General features: G+C 45.7%; 10 non-coding genes across 10 annotated transcripts; all 10 read left to right on the top strand.

Moving 5' to 3' along the window:
- Nucleotides 1–424: 424 nt before the first annotated feature.
- Nucleotides 425–615, top strand: LOC141232312 (U2 spliceosomal RNA). The gene has a single exon (XR_012298567.1). It is a non-coding gene; the product is annotated as a U2 spliceosomal RNA (small nuclear RNA).
- Nucleotides 616–1,730: 1,115 nt separating this feature from the next.
- LOC141232300 (U2 spliceosomal RNA) lies at nucleotides 1,731–1,921 on the top strand. Its single transcript, XR_012298556.1, has one exon. It is a non-coding gene; the product is annotated as a U2 spliceosomal RNA (small nuclear RNA).
- Nucleotides 1,922–3,036: 1,115 nt separating this feature from the next.
- LOC141232289 (U2 spliceosomal RNA) lies at nucleotides 3,037–3,227 on the top strand. The gene has a single exon (XR_012298545.1). It is a non-coding gene; the product is annotated as a U2 spliceosomal RNA (small nuclear RNA).
- Nucleotides 3,228–4,336: 1,109 nt separating this feature from the next.
- On the top strand, nucleotides 4,337–4,527 carry LOC141232278 (U2 spliceosomal RNA). The gene has a single exon (XR_012298534.1). It is a non-coding gene; the product is annotated as a U2 spliceosomal RNA (small nuclear RNA).
- Nucleotides 4,528–5,642: 1,115 nt separating this feature from the next.
- Nucleotides 5,643–5,833, top strand: LOC141232267 (U2 spliceosomal RNA). The gene has a single exon (XR_012298523.1). It is a non-coding gene; the product is annotated as a U2 spliceosomal RNA (small nuclear RNA).
- A 1,115-nt stretch (nucleotides 5,834–6,948) lies between these two features.
- Nucleotides 6,949–7,139, top strand: LOC141232255 (U2 spliceosomal RNA). Its single transcript, XR_012298512.1, has one exon. It is a non-coding gene; the product is annotated as a U2 spliceosomal RNA (small nuclear RNA).
- Nucleotides 7,140–8,254: 1,115 nt separating this feature from the next.
- LOC141232244 (U2 spliceosomal RNA) lies at nucleotides 8,255–8,445 on the top strand. Its single transcript, XR_012298501.1, has one exon. It is a non-coding gene; the product is annotated as a U2 spliceosomal RNA (small nuclear RNA).
- Nucleotides 8,446–9,560: 1,115 nt separating this feature from the next.
- LOC141232232 (U2 spliceosomal RNA) lies at nucleotides 9,561–9,751 on the top strand. The gene has a single exon (XR_012298490.1). It is a non-coding gene; the product is annotated as a U2 spliceosomal RNA (small nuclear RNA).
- A 1,114-nt stretch (nucleotides 9,752–10,865) lies between these two features.
- On the top strand, nucleotides 10,866–11,056 carry LOC141232221 (U2 spliceosomal RNA). Its single transcript, XR_012298479.1, has one exon. It is a non-coding gene; the product is annotated as a U2 spliceosomal RNA (small nuclear RNA).
- Nucleotides 11,057–12,171: 1,115 nt separating this feature from the next.
- On the top strand, nucleotides 12,172–12,362 carry LOC141232210 (U2 spliceosomal RNA). The gene has a single exon (XR_012298468.1). It is a non-coding gene; the product is annotated as a U2 spliceosomal RNA (small nuclear RNA).
- The last annotated feature ends 3,735 nt before the right edge of the window (nucleotides 12,363–16,097 follow it).

Genomic DNA, 16,097 nt, shown 5'->3' with positions numbered 1-16,097 from the left:
TGGCTGCGCGTGTCATAATAGGCTCTGAGCCTTTATATACCTGTGCACAGCAGCAGCCACCTTCAGTCTGCTGCTGGACAGCCAGCAGCAGCAGCAGCAGGAGAGGTATGTAATCAGGAGCCCTCCTGCTAAGGGTAGACAGCTGCTTGTTCCACCCCACCCCCCGCCTTAATTGGTTCTCCTCCCTTCCAACGGTGTTGAGGCGGGTGGGAACAGCAGGGGGTGAAGGTGCTGTGTTTAAAGAGGTGGAGTTATGCAGATCTAAAACGCGTGGATTGCAGCAGCAGCAAGCCGAAAAGTGCAGGCATGTAAGGGATCTAGAGGTTGACAACATGTCTTCTTAACGGGAGTCCAGGAGCTCATCTCCACAAATGGACTTTTCAGGATCCTTGGGTGGCTCCGTAGTTTGAAACCAATTCTGGTTATCGCTTCTCGGCCTTTTGGCTAAGATCAAGTGTAGTATCTGTTCTTATCAGTTTAATATCTGATACGTCCCCTATCTGGGGACCATATATTAAATGGATTTTTAGAACAGGGAGATGGAAAAAGAGCTTGCTCTGTCCACTCCACGCATTGACCTGGTATTGCAGTATCTCCAGGACCGGTGCACCCCTTCTTTAATGCAGTTTCTAAAATCAGAAAGAATTGAATTCAATGTTTTTTGTTCATTTTGCTTGTTTGTCGGATTTTGGGATGGACTCTTTGGCTTTGCTTTTCTTCTCCTCATTGGATTTTTCATGTTCAAAGTTGCAGAAGCCAGATTACAAGCTCATTTTGGTTCAACTTCAGCAACTGTGCATTGCATTGCCATGTAATGTGATGCAATGCTATCTTTCTAGCTCTCCCTTTTTACTTCCTTTTGGATAAACAGACATATTAGGCAAGCATTTTGGAGCTTTCACCTAAATAACTACAGGTGGTGAGATAAGCTGCCCAATATAATTGACCTTTCAGTATATTGTTGCACACACACCATCTATTTAGCAAATGCCCTTGTTATCAACAGCAGCCTTTTAAACTCACCTGAGCTAACAGGTATGTGCGCTGGTTACTCTGCTGCGCTTAAAATTTCTTTTTTGGTTTGCTACAATGCCTTTTCTGAAACGTTGTCTCCTTCTGCTGGAACACTGACTTCTTTCATTTAATGCCTGCAGACTATAAAAGAGAACCCAACCCAAAAAGTTTGGTTGATTAGTCTGTGGCATTCTGTTAAACTGTTGCTTATCGCGGTCTCTGTGAGCTTCTCAGCGACATTCAGCCAGCCAGGTATCCTGCCTGCAGTAGATGGAATGTGGCAATGGAACGCTGGCTGCGCGTGTCATAATAGGCTCTGAGCCTTTATATACCTGTGCACAGCAGCAGCCACCTTCAGTCTGCTGCTGGACAGCCAGCAGCAGCAGCAGCAGGAGAGGTATGTAATCAGGAGCCCTCCTGCTAAGGGTAGACAGCTGCTCGTTCCACCCCACCCCCCGCCTTAATTGGTTCTCCTCCCTTCCAACGGTGTTGAGGCGGGTGGGAACAGCAGGGGGTGAAGGTGCTGTGTTTAAAGAGGTGGAGTTATGCAGATCTAAAACGCGTGGATTGCAGCAGCAGCAAGCCGAAAAGTGCAGGCATGTAAGGGATCTAGAGGTTGACAACATGTCTTCTTAACGGAAGTCCAGGAGCTCATCTCCACAAATGGACTTTTCAGGATCCTTGGGTGGCTCCGTAGTTTGAAACCAATTCTGGTTATCGCTTCTCGGCCTTTTGGCTAAGATCAAGTGTAGTATCTGTTCTTATCAGTTTAATATCTGATACGTCCCCTATCTGGGGACCATATATTAAATGGATTTTTAGAACAGGGAGATGGAAAAAGAGCTTGCTCTGTCCACTCCACGCATTGACCTGGTATTGCAGTATCTCCAGGACCGGTGCACCCCTTCTTTAATGCAGTTTCTAAAATCAGAAAGAATTGAATTCAATGTTTTTTGTTCATTTTGCTTGTTTGTCGGATTTTGGGATGGACTCTTTGGCTTTGCTTTTCTTCTCCTCATTGGATTTTTCATGTTCAAAGTTGAAGAAGCCAGATTACAAGCTCATTTTGGTTCAACTTCAGCAACTGTGCATTGCATTGCCATGTAATGTGATGCAATGCTATCTTTCTAGCTCTCCCTTTTTACTTCCTTTTGGATAAACAGACATATTAGGCAAGCATTTTGGAGCTTTCACCTAAATAACTACAGGTGGTGAGATAAGCTGCACAATATAATTGACCTTTCAGTATATTGTTGCACACACACCATCTATTTAGCAAATGCCCTTGTTATCAACAGCAGCCTTTTAAACTCACCTGAGCTAACAGGTATGTGCGCTGGTTACTCTGCTGCGCTTAAAATTTCTTTTTTGGTTTGCTACAATGCCTTTTCTGAAACGTTGTCTCCTTCTGCTGGAACACTGACTTCTTTCATTTAATGCCTGCAGACTATAAAAGAGAACCCAACCCAAAAAGTTTGGTTGATTAGTCTGTGGCATTCTGTTAAACTGTTGCTTATGGCGGTCTCTGTGAGCTTCTCAGCGACATTCAGCCAGCCAGGTATCCTGCCTGCAGTAGATGGAATGTGGCAATGGAACGCTGGCTGCGCGTGTCATAATAGGCTCTGAGCCTTTATATACCTGTGCACAGCAGCAGCCACCTTCAGTCTGCTGCTGGACAGCCAGCAGCAGCAGCAGCAGGAGAGGTATGTAATCAGGAGCCCTCCTGCTAAGGGTAGACAGCTGCTCGTTCCACCCCACCCCCCGCCTTAATTGGCTCTCCTCCCTTCCAACGGTGTTGAGGCGGGTGGGAACAGCAGGGGGTGAAGGTGCTGTGTTTAAAGAGGTGGAGTTATGCAGATCTAAAACGCGTGGATTGCAGCAGCAGCAAGCCGAAAAGTGCAGGCATGTAAGGGATCTAGAGGTTGACAACATGTCTTCTTAACGGGAGTCCAGGAGCTCATCTCCACAAATGGACTTTTCAGGATCCTTGGGTGGCTCCGTAGTTTGAAACCAATTCTGGTTATCGCTTCTCGGCCTTTTGGCTAAGATCAAGTGTAGTATCTGTTCTTATCAGTTTAATATCTGATACGTCCCCTATCTGGGGACCATATATTAAATGGATTTTTAGAACAGGGAGATGGAAAAAGAGCTTGCTCTGTCCACTCCACGCATTGACCTGGTATTGCAGTATCTCCAGGACCGGTGCACCCCTTCTTTAATGCAGTTTCTAAAATCAGAAAGAATTGAATTCAATGTTTTTTGTTCATTTTGCTTGTTTGTCGGATTTTGGGATGGACTCTTTGGCTTTGCTTTTCTTCTCCTCATTGGATTTTTCATGTTCAAAGTTGCAGAAGCCAGATTACAAGCTCATTTTGGTTCAACTTCAGCAACTGTGCATTGCATTGCCATGTAATGTGATGCAATGCTATCTTTCTAGCTCTCCCTTTTTACTTCCTTTTGGATAAACAGACATATTAGGCAAGCATTTTGGAGCTTTCACCTAAATAACTACAGGTGGTGAGATAAGCTGCATAATATAATTGACCTTTCAGTATATTGTTGCACACACACCATCTATTTAGCAAATGCCCTTGTTATCAACAGCAGCCTTTTAAACTCACCTGAGCTAACAGGTATGTGCGCTGGTTACTCTGCTGCGCTTAAAATTTCTTTTTTGGTTTGCTACAATGCCTTTTCTGAAACGTTGTCTCCTTCTGCTGGAACACTGACTTCTTTCATTTAATGCCTGCAGACTATAAAAGAGAACCCAACCCAAAAAGTTTGGTTGATTAGTCTGTGGCATTCTGTTAAACTGTTGCTTATGGCGGTCTCTGTGAGCTTCTCAGCGACATTCAGCCAGCCAGGTATCCTGCCTGCAGTAGATGGAATGTGGCAATGGAACGCTGGCTGCGCGTGTCATAATAGGCTCTGAGCCTTTATATACCTGTGCACAGCAGCAGCCACCTTCAGTCTGCTGCTGGACAGCCAGCAGCAGCAGGAGAGGTATGTAATCAGGAGCCCTCCTGCTAAGGGTAGACAGCTGCTCGTTCCACCCCACCCCCCGCCTTAATTGGTTCTCCTCCCTTCCAACGGTGTTGAGGCGGGTGGGAACAGCAGGGGGTGAAGGTGCTGTGTTTAAAGAGGTGGAGTTATGCAGATCTAAAACGCGTGGATTGCAGCAGCAGCAAGCCGAAAAGTGCAGGCATGTAAGGGATCTAGAGGTTGACAACATGTCTTCTTAACGGGAGTCCAGGAGCTCATCTCCACAAATGGACTTTTCAGGATCCTTGGGTGGCTCCGTAGTTTGAAACCAATTCTGGTTATCGCTTCTCGGCCTTTTGGCTAAGATCAAGTGTAGTATCTGTTCTTATCAGTTTAATATCTGATACGTCCCCTATCTGGGGACCATATATTAAATGGATTTTTAGAACAGGGAGATGGAAAAAGAGCTTGCTCTGTCCACTCCACGCATTGACCTGGTATTGCAGTATCTCCAGGACCGGTGCACCCCTTCTTTAATGCAGTTTCTAAAATCAGAAAGAATTGAATTCAATGTTTTTTGTTCATTTTGCTTGTTTGTCGGATTTTGGGATGGACTCTTTGGCTTTGCTTTTCTTCTCCTCATTGGATTTTTCATGTTCAAAGTTGCAGAAGCCAGATTACAAGCTCATTTTGGTTCAACTTCAGCAACTGTGCATTGCATTGCCATGTAATGTGATGCAATGCTATCTTTCTAGCTCTCCCTTTTTACTTCCTTTTGGATAAACAGACATATTAGGCAAGCATTTTGGAGCTTTCACCTAAATAACTACAGGTGGTGAGATAAGCTGCACAATATAATTGACCTTTCAGTATATTGTTGCACACACACCATCTATTTAGCAAATGCCCTTGTTATCAACAGCAGCCTTTTAAACTCACCTGAGCTAACAGGTATGTGCGCTGGTTACTCTGCTGCGCTTAAAATTTCTTTTTTGGTTTGCTACAATGCCTTTTCTGAAACGTTGTCTCCTTCTGCTGGAACACTGACTTCTTTCATTTAATGCCTGCAGACTATAAAAGAGAACCCAACCCAAAAAGTTTGGTTGATTAGTCTGTGGCATTCTGTTAAACTGTTGCTTATGGCGGTCTCTGTGAGCTTCTCAGCGACATTCAACCAGCCAGGTATCCTGCCTGCAGTAGATGGAATGTGGCAATGGAACGCTGGCTGCGCGTGTCATAATAGGCTCTGAGCCTTTATATACCTGTGCACAGCAGCAGCCACCTTCAGTCTGCTGCTGGACAGCCAGCAGCAGCAGCAGCAGGAGAGGTATGTAATCAGGAGCCCTCCTGCTAAGGGTAGACAGCTGCTCGTTCCACCCCACCCCCCGCCTTAATTGGTTCTCCTCCCTTCCAACGGTGTTGAGGCGGGTGGGAACAGCAGGGGGTGAAGGTGCTGTGTTTAAAGAGGTGGAGTTATGCAGATCTAAAACGCGTGGATTGCAGCAGCAGCAAGCCGAAAAGTGCAGGCATGTAAGGGATCTAGAGGTTGACAACATGTCTTCTTAACGGGAGTCCAGGAGCTCATCTCCACAAATGGACTTTTCAGGATCCTTGGGTGGCTCCGTAGTTTGAAACCAATTCTGGTTATCGCTTCTCGGCCTTTTGGCTAAGATCAAGTGTAGTATCTGTTCTTATCAGTTTAATATCTGATACGTCCCCTATCTGGGGACCATATATTAAATGGATTTTTAGAACAGGGAGATGGAAAAAGAGCTTGCTCTGTCCACTCCACGCATTGACCTGGTATTGCAGTATCTCCAGGACCGGTGCACCCCTTCTTTAATGCAGTTTCTAAAATCAGAAAGAATTGAATTCAATGTTTTTTGTTCATTTTGCTTGTTTGTCGGATTTTGGGATGGACTCTTTGGCTTTGCTTTTCTTCTCCTCATTGGATTTTTCATGTTCAAAGTTGCAGAAGCCAGATTACAAGCTCATTTTGGTTCAACTTCAGCAACTGTGCATTGCATTGCCATGTAATGTGATGCAATGCTATCTTTCTAGCTCTCCCTTTTTACTTCCTTTTGGATAAACAGACATATTAGGCAAGCATTTTGGAGCTTTCACCTAAATAACTACAGGTGGTGAGATAAGCTGCACAATATAATTGACCTTTCAGTATATTGTTGCACACACACCATCTATTTAGCAAATGCCCTTGTTATCAACAGCAGCCTTTTAAACTCACCTGAGCTAACAGGTATGTGGGCTGGTTACTCTGCTGCGCTTAAAATTTCTTTTTTGGTTTGCTACAATGCCTTTTCTGAAACGTTGTCTCCTTCTGCTGGAACACTGACTTCTTTCATTTAATGCCTGCAGACTATAAAAGAGAACCCAACCCAAAAAGTTTGGTTGATTAGTCTGTGGCATTCTGTTAAACTGTTGCTTATGGCGGTCTCTGTGAGCTTCTCAGCGACATTCAGCCAGCCAGGTATCCTGCCTGCAGTAGATGGAATGTGGCAATGGAACGCTGGCTGCGCGTGTCATAATAGGCTCTGAGCCTTTATATACCTGTGCACAGCAGCAGCCACCTTCAGTCTGCTGCTGGACAGCCAGCAGCAGCAGCAGCAGGAGAGGTATGTAATCAGGAGCCCTCCTGCTAAGGGTAGACAGCTGCTCGTTCCACCCCACCCCCCGCCTTAATTGGTTCTCCTCCCTTCCAACGGTGTTGAGGCGGGTGGGAACAGCAGGGGGTGAAGGTGCTGTGTTTAAAGAGGTGGAGTTATGCAGATCTAAAACGCGTGGATTGCAGCAGCAGCAAGCCGAAAAGTGCAGGCATGTAAGGGATCTAGAGGTTGACAACATGTCTTCTTAACGGGAGTCCAGGAGCTCATCTCCACAAATGGACTTTTCAGGATCCTTGGGTGGCTCCGTAGTTTGAAACCAATTCTGGTTATCGCTTCTCGGCCTTTTGGCTAAGATCAAGTGTAGTATCTGTTCTTATCAGTTTAATATCTGATACGTCCCCTATCTGGGGACCATATATTAAATGGATTTTTAGAACAGGGAGATGGAAAAAGAGCTTGCTCTGTCCACTCCACGCATTGACCTGGTATTGCAGTATCTCCAGGACCGGTGCACCCCTTCTTTAATGCAGTTTCTAAAATCAGAAAGAATTGAATTCAATGTTTTTTGTTCATTTTGCTTGTTTGTCGGATTTTGGGATGGACTCTTTGGCTTTGCTTTTCTTCTCCTCATTGGATTTTTCATGTTCAAAGTTGCAGAAGCCAGATTACAAGCTCATTTTGGTTCAACTTCAGCAACTGTGCATTGCATTGCCATGTAATGTGATGCAATGCTATCTTTCTAGCTCTCCCTTTTTACTTCCTTTTGGATAAACAGACATATTAGGCAAGCATTTTGGAGCTTTCACCTAAATAACTACAGGTGGTGAGATAAGCTGCACAATATAATTGACCTTTCAGTATATTGTTGCACACACACCATCTATTTAGCAAATGCCCTTGTTATCAACAGCAGCCTTTTAAACTCACCTGAGCTAACAGGTATGTGCGCTGGTTACTCTGCTGCGCTTAAAATTTCTTTTTTGGTTTGCTACAATGCCTTTTCTGAAACGTTGTCTCCTTCTGCTGGAACACTGATTTCTTTCATTTAATGCCTGCAGACTATAAAAGAGAACCCAACCCAAAAAGTTTGGTTGATTAGTCTGTGGCATTCTGTTAAACTGTTGCTTATGGCGGTCTCTGTGAGCTTCTCAGCGACATTCAGCCAGCCAGGTATCCTGCCTGCAGTAGATGGAATGTGGCAATGGAACGCTGGCTGCGCGTGTCATAATAGGCTCTGAGCCTTTATATACCTGTGCACAGCAGCAGCCACCTTCAGTCTGCTGCTGGACAGCCAGCAGCAGCAGCAGCAGGAGAGGTATGTAATCAGGAGCCCTCCTGCTAAGGGTAGACAGCTGCTCGTTCCACCCCACCCCCCGCCTTAATTGGTTCTCCTCCCTTCCAACGGTGTTGAGGCGGGTGGGAACAGCAGGGGGTGAAGGTGCTGTGTTTAAAGAGGTGGAGTTATGCAGATCTAAAACGCGTGGATTGCAGCAGCAGCAAGCCGAAAAGTGCAGGCATGTAAGGGATCTAGAGGTTGACAACATGTCTTCTTAACGGGAGTCCAGGAGCTCATCTCCACAAATGGACTTTTCAGGATCCTTGGGTGGCTCCGTAGTTTGAAACCAATTCTGGTTATCGCTTCTCGGCCTTTTGGCTAAGATCAAGTGTAGTATCTGTTCTTATCAGTTTAATATCTGATACGTCCCCTATCTGGGGACCATATATTAAATGGATTTTTAGAACAGGGAGATGGAAAAAGAGCTTGCTCTGTCCACTCCACGCATTGACCTGGTATTGCAGTATCTCCAGGACCGGTGCACCCCTTCTTTAATGCAGTTTCTAAAATCAGAAAGAATTGAATTCAATGTTTTTTGTTCATTTTGCTTGTTTGTCGGATTTTGGGATGGACTCTTTGGCTTTGCTTTTCTTCTCCTCATTGGATTTTTCATGTTCAAAGTTGCAGAAGCCAGATTACAAGCTCATTTTGGTTCAACTTCAGCAACTGTGCATTGCATTGCCATGTAATGTGATGCAATGCTATCTTTCTAGCTCTCCCTTTTTACTTCCTTTTGGATAAACAGACATATTAGGCAAGCATTTTGGAGCTTTCACCTAAATAACTACAGGTGGTGAGATAAGCTGCACAATATAATTGACCTTTCAGTATATTGTTGCACACACACCATCTATTTAGCAAATGCCCTTGTTATCAACAGCAGCCTTTTAAACTCACCTGAGCTAACAGGTATGTGCGCTGGTTACTCTGCTGCGCTTAAAATTTCTTTTTTGGTTTGCTACAATGCCTTTTCTGAAACGTTGTCTCCTTCTGCTGGAACACTGACTTCTTTCATTTAATGCCTGCAGACTATAAAAGAGAACCCAACCCAAAAAGTTTGGTTGATTAGTCTGTGGCATTCTGTTAAACTGTTGCTTATGGCGGTCTCTGTGAGCTTCTCAGCGACATTCAGCCAGCCAGGTATCCTGCCTGCAGTAGATGGAATGTGGCAATGGAACGCTGGCTGCGCGTGTCATAATAGGCTCTGAGCCTTTATATACCTGTGCACAGCAGCAGCCACCTTCAGTCTGCTGCTGGACAGCCAGCAGCAGCAGCAGCAGGAGAGGTATGTAATCAGGAGCCCTCCTGCTAAGGGTAGACAGCTGCTCGTTCCACCCCACCCCCCGCCTTAATTGGTTCTCCTCCCTTCCAACGGTGTTGAGGCGGGTGGGAACAGCAGGGGGTGAAGGTGCTGTGTTTAAAGAGGTGGAGTTATGCAGATCTAAAACGCGTGGATTGCAGCAGCAGCAAGCCGAAAAGTGCAGGCATGTAAGGGATCTAGAGGTTGACAACATGTCTTCTTAACGGGAGTCCAGGAGCTCATCTCCACAAATGGACTTTTCAGGATCCTTGGGTGGCTCCGTAGTTTGAAACCAATTCTGGTTATCGCTTCTCGGCCTTTTGGCTAAGATCAAGTGTAGTATCTGTTCTTATCAGTTTAATATCTGATACGTCCCCTATCTGGGGACCATATATTAAATGGATTTTTAGAACAGGGAGATGGAAAAAGAGCTTGCTCTGTCCACTCCACGCATTGACCTGGTATTGCAGTATCTCCAGGACCGGTGCACCCCTTCTTTAATGCAGTTTCTAAAATCAGAAAGAATTGAATTCAATGTTTTTTGTTCATTTTGCTTGTTTGTCGGATTTTGGGATGGACTCTTTGGCTTTGCTTTTCTTCTCCTCATTGGATTTTTCATGTTCAAAGTTGCAGAAGCCAGATTACAAGCTCATTTTGGTTCAACTTCAGCAACTGTGCATTGCATTGCCATGTAATGTGATGCAATGCTATCTTTCTAGCTCTCCCTTTTTACTTCCTTTTGGATAAACAGACATATTAGGCAAGCATTTTGGAGCTTTCACCTAAATAACTACAGGTGGTGAGATAAGCTGCACAATATAATTGACCTTTCAGTATATTGTTGCACACACACCATCTATTTAGCAAATGCCCTTGTTATCAACAGCAGCCTTTTAAACTCACCTGAGCTAACAGGTATGTGCGCTGGTTACTCTGCTGCGCTTAAAATTTCTTTTTTGGTTTGCTACAATGCCTTTTCTGAAACGTTGTCTCCTTCTGCTGGAACACTGACTTCTTTCATTTAATGCCTGCAGACTATAAAAGAGAACCCAACCCAAAAGTTTGGTTGATTAGTCTGTGGCATTCTGTTAAACTGTTGCTTATGGCGGTCTCTGTGAGCTTCTCAGCGACATTCAGCCAGCCAGGTATCCTGCCTGCAGTAGATGGAATGTGGCAATGGAACGCTGGCTGCGCGTGTCATAATAGGCTCTGAGCCTTTATATACCTGTGCACAGCAGCAGCCACCTTCAGTCTGCTGCTGGACAGCCAGCAGCAGCAGCAGCAGGAGAGGTATGTAATCAGGAGCCCTCCTGCTAAGGGTAGACAGCTGCTCGTTCCACCCCACCCCCCGCCTTAATTGGTTCTCCTCCCTTCCAACGGTGTTGAGGCGGGTGGGAATAGCAGGGGGTGAAGGTGCTGTGTTTAAAGAGGTGGAGTTATGCAGATCTAAAACGCGTGGATTGCAGCAGCAGCAAGCCGAAAAGTGCAGGCATGTAAGGGATCTAGAGGTTGACAACATGTCTTCTTAACGGGAGTCCAGGAGCTCATCTCCACAAATGGACTTTTCAGGATCCTTGGGTGGCTCCGTAGTTTGAAACCAATTCTGGTTATCGCTTCTCGGCCTTTTGGCTAAGATCAAGTGTAGTATCTGTTCTTATCAGTTTAATATCTGATACGTCCCCTATCTGGGGACCATATATTAAATGGATTTTTAGAACAGGGAGATGGAAAAAGAGCTTGCTCTGTCCACTCCACGCATTGACCTGGTATTGCAGTATCTCCAGGACCGGTGCACCCCTTCTTTAATGCAGTTTCTAAAATCAGAAAGAATTGAATTCAATGTTTTTTGTTCATTTTGCTTGTTTGTCGGATTTTGGGATGGACTCTTTGGCTTTGCTTTTCTTCTCCTCATTGGATTTTTCATGTTCAAAGTTGCAGAAGCCAGATTACAAGCTCATTTTGGTTCAACTTCAGCAACTGTGCATTGCATTGCCATGTAATGTGATGCAATGCTATCTTTCTAGCTCTCCCTTTTTACTTCCTTTTGGATAAACAGACATATTAGGCAAGCATTTTGGAGCTTTCACCTAAATAACTACAGGTGGTGAGATAAGCTGCACAATATAATTGACCTTTCAGTATATTGTTGCACACACACCATCTATTTAGCAAATGCCCTTGTTATCAACAGCAGCCTTTTAAACTCACCTGAGCTAACAGGTATGTGCGCTGGTTACTCTGCTGCGCTTAAAATTTCTTTTTTGGTTTGCTACAATGCCTTTTCTGAAACGTTGTCTCCTTCTGCTGGAACACTGACTTCTTTCATTTAATGCCTGCAGACTATAAAAGAGAACCCAACCCAAAAAGTTTGGTTGATTAGTCTGTGGCATTCTGTTAAACTGTTGCTTATGGCGGTCTCTGTGAGCTTCTCAGCGACATTCAGCCAGCCAGGTATCCTGCCTGCAGTAGATGGAATGTGGCAATGGAACGCTGGCTGCGCGTGTCATAATAGGCTCTGAGCCTTTATATACCTGTGCACAGCAGCAGCCACCTTCAGTCTGCTGCTGGACAGCCAGCAGCAGCAGCAGCAGGAGAGGTATGTAATCAGGAGCCCTCCTGCTAAGGGTAGACAGCTGCTCGTTCCACCCCACCCCCCGCCTTAATTGGTTCTCCTCCCTTCCAACGGTGTTGAGGCGGGTGGGAACAGCAGGGGGTGAAGGTGCTGTGTTTAAAGAGGTGGAGTTATGCAGATCTAAAACGCGTGGATTGCAGCAGCAGCAAGCCGAAAAGTGCAGGCATGTAAGGGATCTAGAGGTTGACAACATGTCTTCTTAACGGGAGTCCAGGAGCTCATCTCCACAAATGGACTTTTCAGGATCCTTGGGTGGCTCCGTAGTTTGAAACCAATTCTGGTTATCGCTTCTCGGCCTTTTGGCTAAGATCAAGTGTAGTATCTGTTCTTATCAGTTTAATATCTGATACGTCCCCTATCTGGGGACCATATATTAAATGGATTTTTAGAACAGGGAGATGGAAAAAGAGCTTGCTCTGTCCACTCCACGCATTGACCTGGTATTGCAGTATCTCCAGGACCGGTGCACCCCTTCTTTAATGCAGTTTCTAAAATCAGAAAGAATTGAATTCAATGTTTTTTGTTCATTTTGCTTGTTTGTCGGATTTTGGGATGGACTCTTTGGCTTTGCTTTTCTTCTCCTCATTGGATTTTTCATGTTCAAAGTTGCAGAAGCCAGATTACAAGCTCATTTTGGTTCAACTTCAGCAACTGTGCATTGCATTGCCATGTAATGTGATGCAATGCTATCTTTCTAGCTCTCCCTTTTTACTTCCTTTTGGATAAACAGACATATTAGGCAAGCATTTTGGAGCTTTCACCTAAATAACTACAGGTGGTGAGATAAGCTGCACAATATAATTGACCTTTCAGTATATTGTTGCACACACACCATCTATTTAGCAAATGCCCTTGTTATCAACAGCAGCCTTTTAAACTCACCTGAGCTAACAGGTATGTGCGCTGGTTACTCTGCTGCGCTTAAAATTTCTTTTTTGGTTTGCTACAATGCCTTTTCTGAAACGTTGTCTCCTTCTGCTGGAACACTGACTTCTTTCATTTAATGCCTGCAGACTATAAAAGAGAACCCAACCCAAAAAGTTTGGTTGATTAGTCTGTGGCATTCTGTTAAACTGTTGCTTATGGCGGTCTCTGTGAGCTTCTCAGCGACATTCAGCCAGCCAGGTATCCTGCCTGCAGTAGATGGAATGTGGCAATGGAACGCTGGCTGCGCGTGTCATAATAGGCTCTGAGCCTTTATATACCTGTGCACAGCAGCAGCCACCTTCAGTCTGCTGCTGGACAGCCAGCAGCAGCAGCAGCAGGAGAGGTATGTAATCAGGAGCCCTCCTGCTAAGGGTAAACAGCTGCTCGTTCCACCCCACCCCCCGCCTTAATTGGTTCTCCTCCCTTCCAACGGTGTTGAGGCGGGTGGGAACAGCAGGGGGTGAAGGTGCTGTGTTTAAAGAGGTGGAGTTATGCAGATCTAAAACGCGTGGATTGCAGCAGCAGCAAGCCGAAAAGTGCAGGCATGTAAGGGATCTAGAGGTTGACAACATGTCTTCTTAACGGGAGTCCAGGAGCTCATCTCCACAAATGGACTTTTCAGGATCCTTGGGTGGCTCCGTAGTTTGAAACCAATTCTGGTTATCGCTTCTCGGCCTTTTGGCTAGGATCAGGTGCAGTGATCTAACGGTTGCTGCCTTGGTCTCGGCTAGGAGGTGCCTGGGGTACCTGACTTGTTGGCCTTGGGGGATCGCTCTCTCTTAACGGAGGGAGCTTCACCCCCTTGCAGCTATTGGCAGGTCGGCTTAGTCCCCGGACAACGGGGAGCGATCGCGTCTTGTCTTCGGGGCGACCCGAGGAAATAAGGGCGTTTTCCTTTGCTGAGCTTTATCGCTTAGTGGGCTGTGTAAGTTCTTGGGGTACCCCTCCCTCGGTCTTGGGTTTGTTCCTGCTTTTGTGGGATTCATTCCCTTGTTACTATTGGGGGAGGGCTTAGTCCCTGAGGGCCGAAAATGCCTTTTTCTTTTGGATTTGCGGTGGGGGAGACTCCACTGCGACAGTCCATTAGAATCATGGTGGATGAATGCCAGCGCCATGAGAAGAATCTGCAGTACATCGTGCATGAGATTCTTTTTGGGTTCTTCCACCTGGAGCGAGATAAGATCCTGTGTCTTTACGATCAGGAATTCCGTGGGCGATATACCATTTCCTTTATGGCTAAATCATGCTGTGATAATATCCATGCAGCACTGATGGTTGCGGACAAGGACGATGAGAGACTGAACGGGCTGAGCTTTGACTTCCTGTACGGTGAAGAGGAAGTACCCTTGGTGATCTTCATGTACAGCCCATTCGTCTCTGAGGGCGATATCGAAACCTTTTTGAAGCGTTACTGCAAGTCAGTGCGCTTCTCACATGATATCCTCAACTCCCAGCGCTTCTGGAATGGGAAGAGGAAATACCTGGTGAAGTTCCATCCAGATCAGAGCGGCATTGGTGGTCTTCACCACCCGCCTGCTAATTTTGCCATTGGTAATGTCAGGGGATTCCTACGCTACCCAGGAATGCCCCTTCAATGCCGGAATTGTCATGAATATGGGCATACACGAGAAAATTGTACAAGGGCTCATGTAGTCTTTTGCAACAAGTGCGGTAAGAGTGGGCACACCTCCGCTACGTGTGACTCTGAGATCGTATGTAACCTATGTGGGAAGGCAGGTCACGCCTTCAGGAATTGTCCGAGCAAAAAGTCAAAAACATATGACATGTTTAAGTCAGGTCAACTGACTATCCAAGAATACTTCGGAGGGAGTATTACTACACCTGCCCCTGGACCTGGGTTGGCGCACGCTGACGGGTCCGGACCAAATCCTTCAACGGCTCCGCCAGAGGGCCCGCTGGTAGTTCCACAGAAGGACGGTCGTAGGGGTTCCATAAGATTAACCGAGGGTTCGCTCTCTGTGGAATTGATCGATGTTCTGGCTCTAGATGTTGCCGTATCTCAGAGTCAAGAGGAAGGGTCCTCATCCAGCATGAATGCACCACCGGCATTATGTGGAACTGAGGAGACCTCTAGTACCCCGATTAAGCAAGCACCCAGATTCGCCACACCATCATCGGTGATCTTGGGTAAGGGCAAAAAGGGTACGCTCCTTAATCGATCAACCAGTGTGTCGGAAAGAGAGACATCTAGGGCGCGAAGTAAAAAGGACCCGGCTAAGACCCAGTCGAGCCCTGGTCCTCGAACCAGAAGTCGCAGTAGTTCCGTGACCAGACCAGAGGACAAGACGACCCAGAGGGATGACACCCGTTCCATAGACCAGACCGCCATGAGGACTGCAGATGCACAGGACTTGGAAAAGATGGACAGCTCCCAGCCTCTGAAAAGGCAACGGGAGGACGTAAAGCAACCTGATATCCAAAGAAAACACGGATGTCGAGGTCCAGATGAGGAGCCAAAAGTGGATGATGCCTTTTTGCCTGCTTCAGATCCCGGTAATATTAAACAAATCCTGACCCCTGGAGATGCGGAGGAGGAGGTGCCGTGTATTGACTTCTTCCCATCTTCAGATCCTGATTCTTCTTAATGTCTGTTCCTCTTAAAATCTCCTCACTAAATGTGAGGTCCCTAAAGAGCCCTACACGTAGGGCTGCTTTATTTTCTTATTTAGAGACATTGGACTTTGATTTCTGCTTTCTACAAGAATGTGGTATACAGAGTAATTTAAATTATAAGGACTTAAAAGAAGACTGGAAACTGGGCGCTTCTGTGTGGTCCGGTGCTAATGACTGTCGTTCTGCCGGAGTTGGACTACTTTGCCGTGGACATTCTACCATCATTCAATCTGTGACTGAAATTATACCTGGCAGAGCTATTTTAATACATCTTGTTTTTAATGGACTTTCTTTACGTTTATTAAATGTGTACGCTCCTCCTGGGAAGCAGGAAAGGGCGGATTTACTTGAAATATTGCCATTATTTTGTGTTGGGTCAACCCCCCTGCTAGTGGGAGGAGATTTTAATTGTTTACGTGATGGGGAATCCCGGCAGGGTGGGGATGTGAATCGTAAAGACCGTACCTCCTATTTGTTGAAAAGTTTAATTGATGATTTTAGATTACAGGACTGCTGGAAGGAACTCTTGCCGGCGGATCCAGGTGTTACATGGTCCAATGGAAGAGTTTCTTCTAGAATTGATTTCATATTTGCTTCTACTGCCTTTAAACCTTGTAAATGTTTTCTTTTATCTAATTTATTCTCTGA

This window comes from Phyllobates terribilis, unplaced genomic scaffold (genome assembly GCF_046119375.1).
Source record: "Phyllobates terribilis strain yellow unplaced genomic scaffold, ASM4611937v1 Scaffold_538__1_contigs__length_1162401, whole genome shotgun sequence".
Classification (NCBI taxonomy): domain Eukaryota; kingdom Metazoa; phylum Chordata; class Amphibia; order Anura; family Dendrobatidae; genus Phyllobates; species Phyllobates terribilis.
The sequence above is the reverse complement of the archived record's forward strand: the minus strand, read 5'-3'. Positions and strand labels throughout refer to the sequence as shown.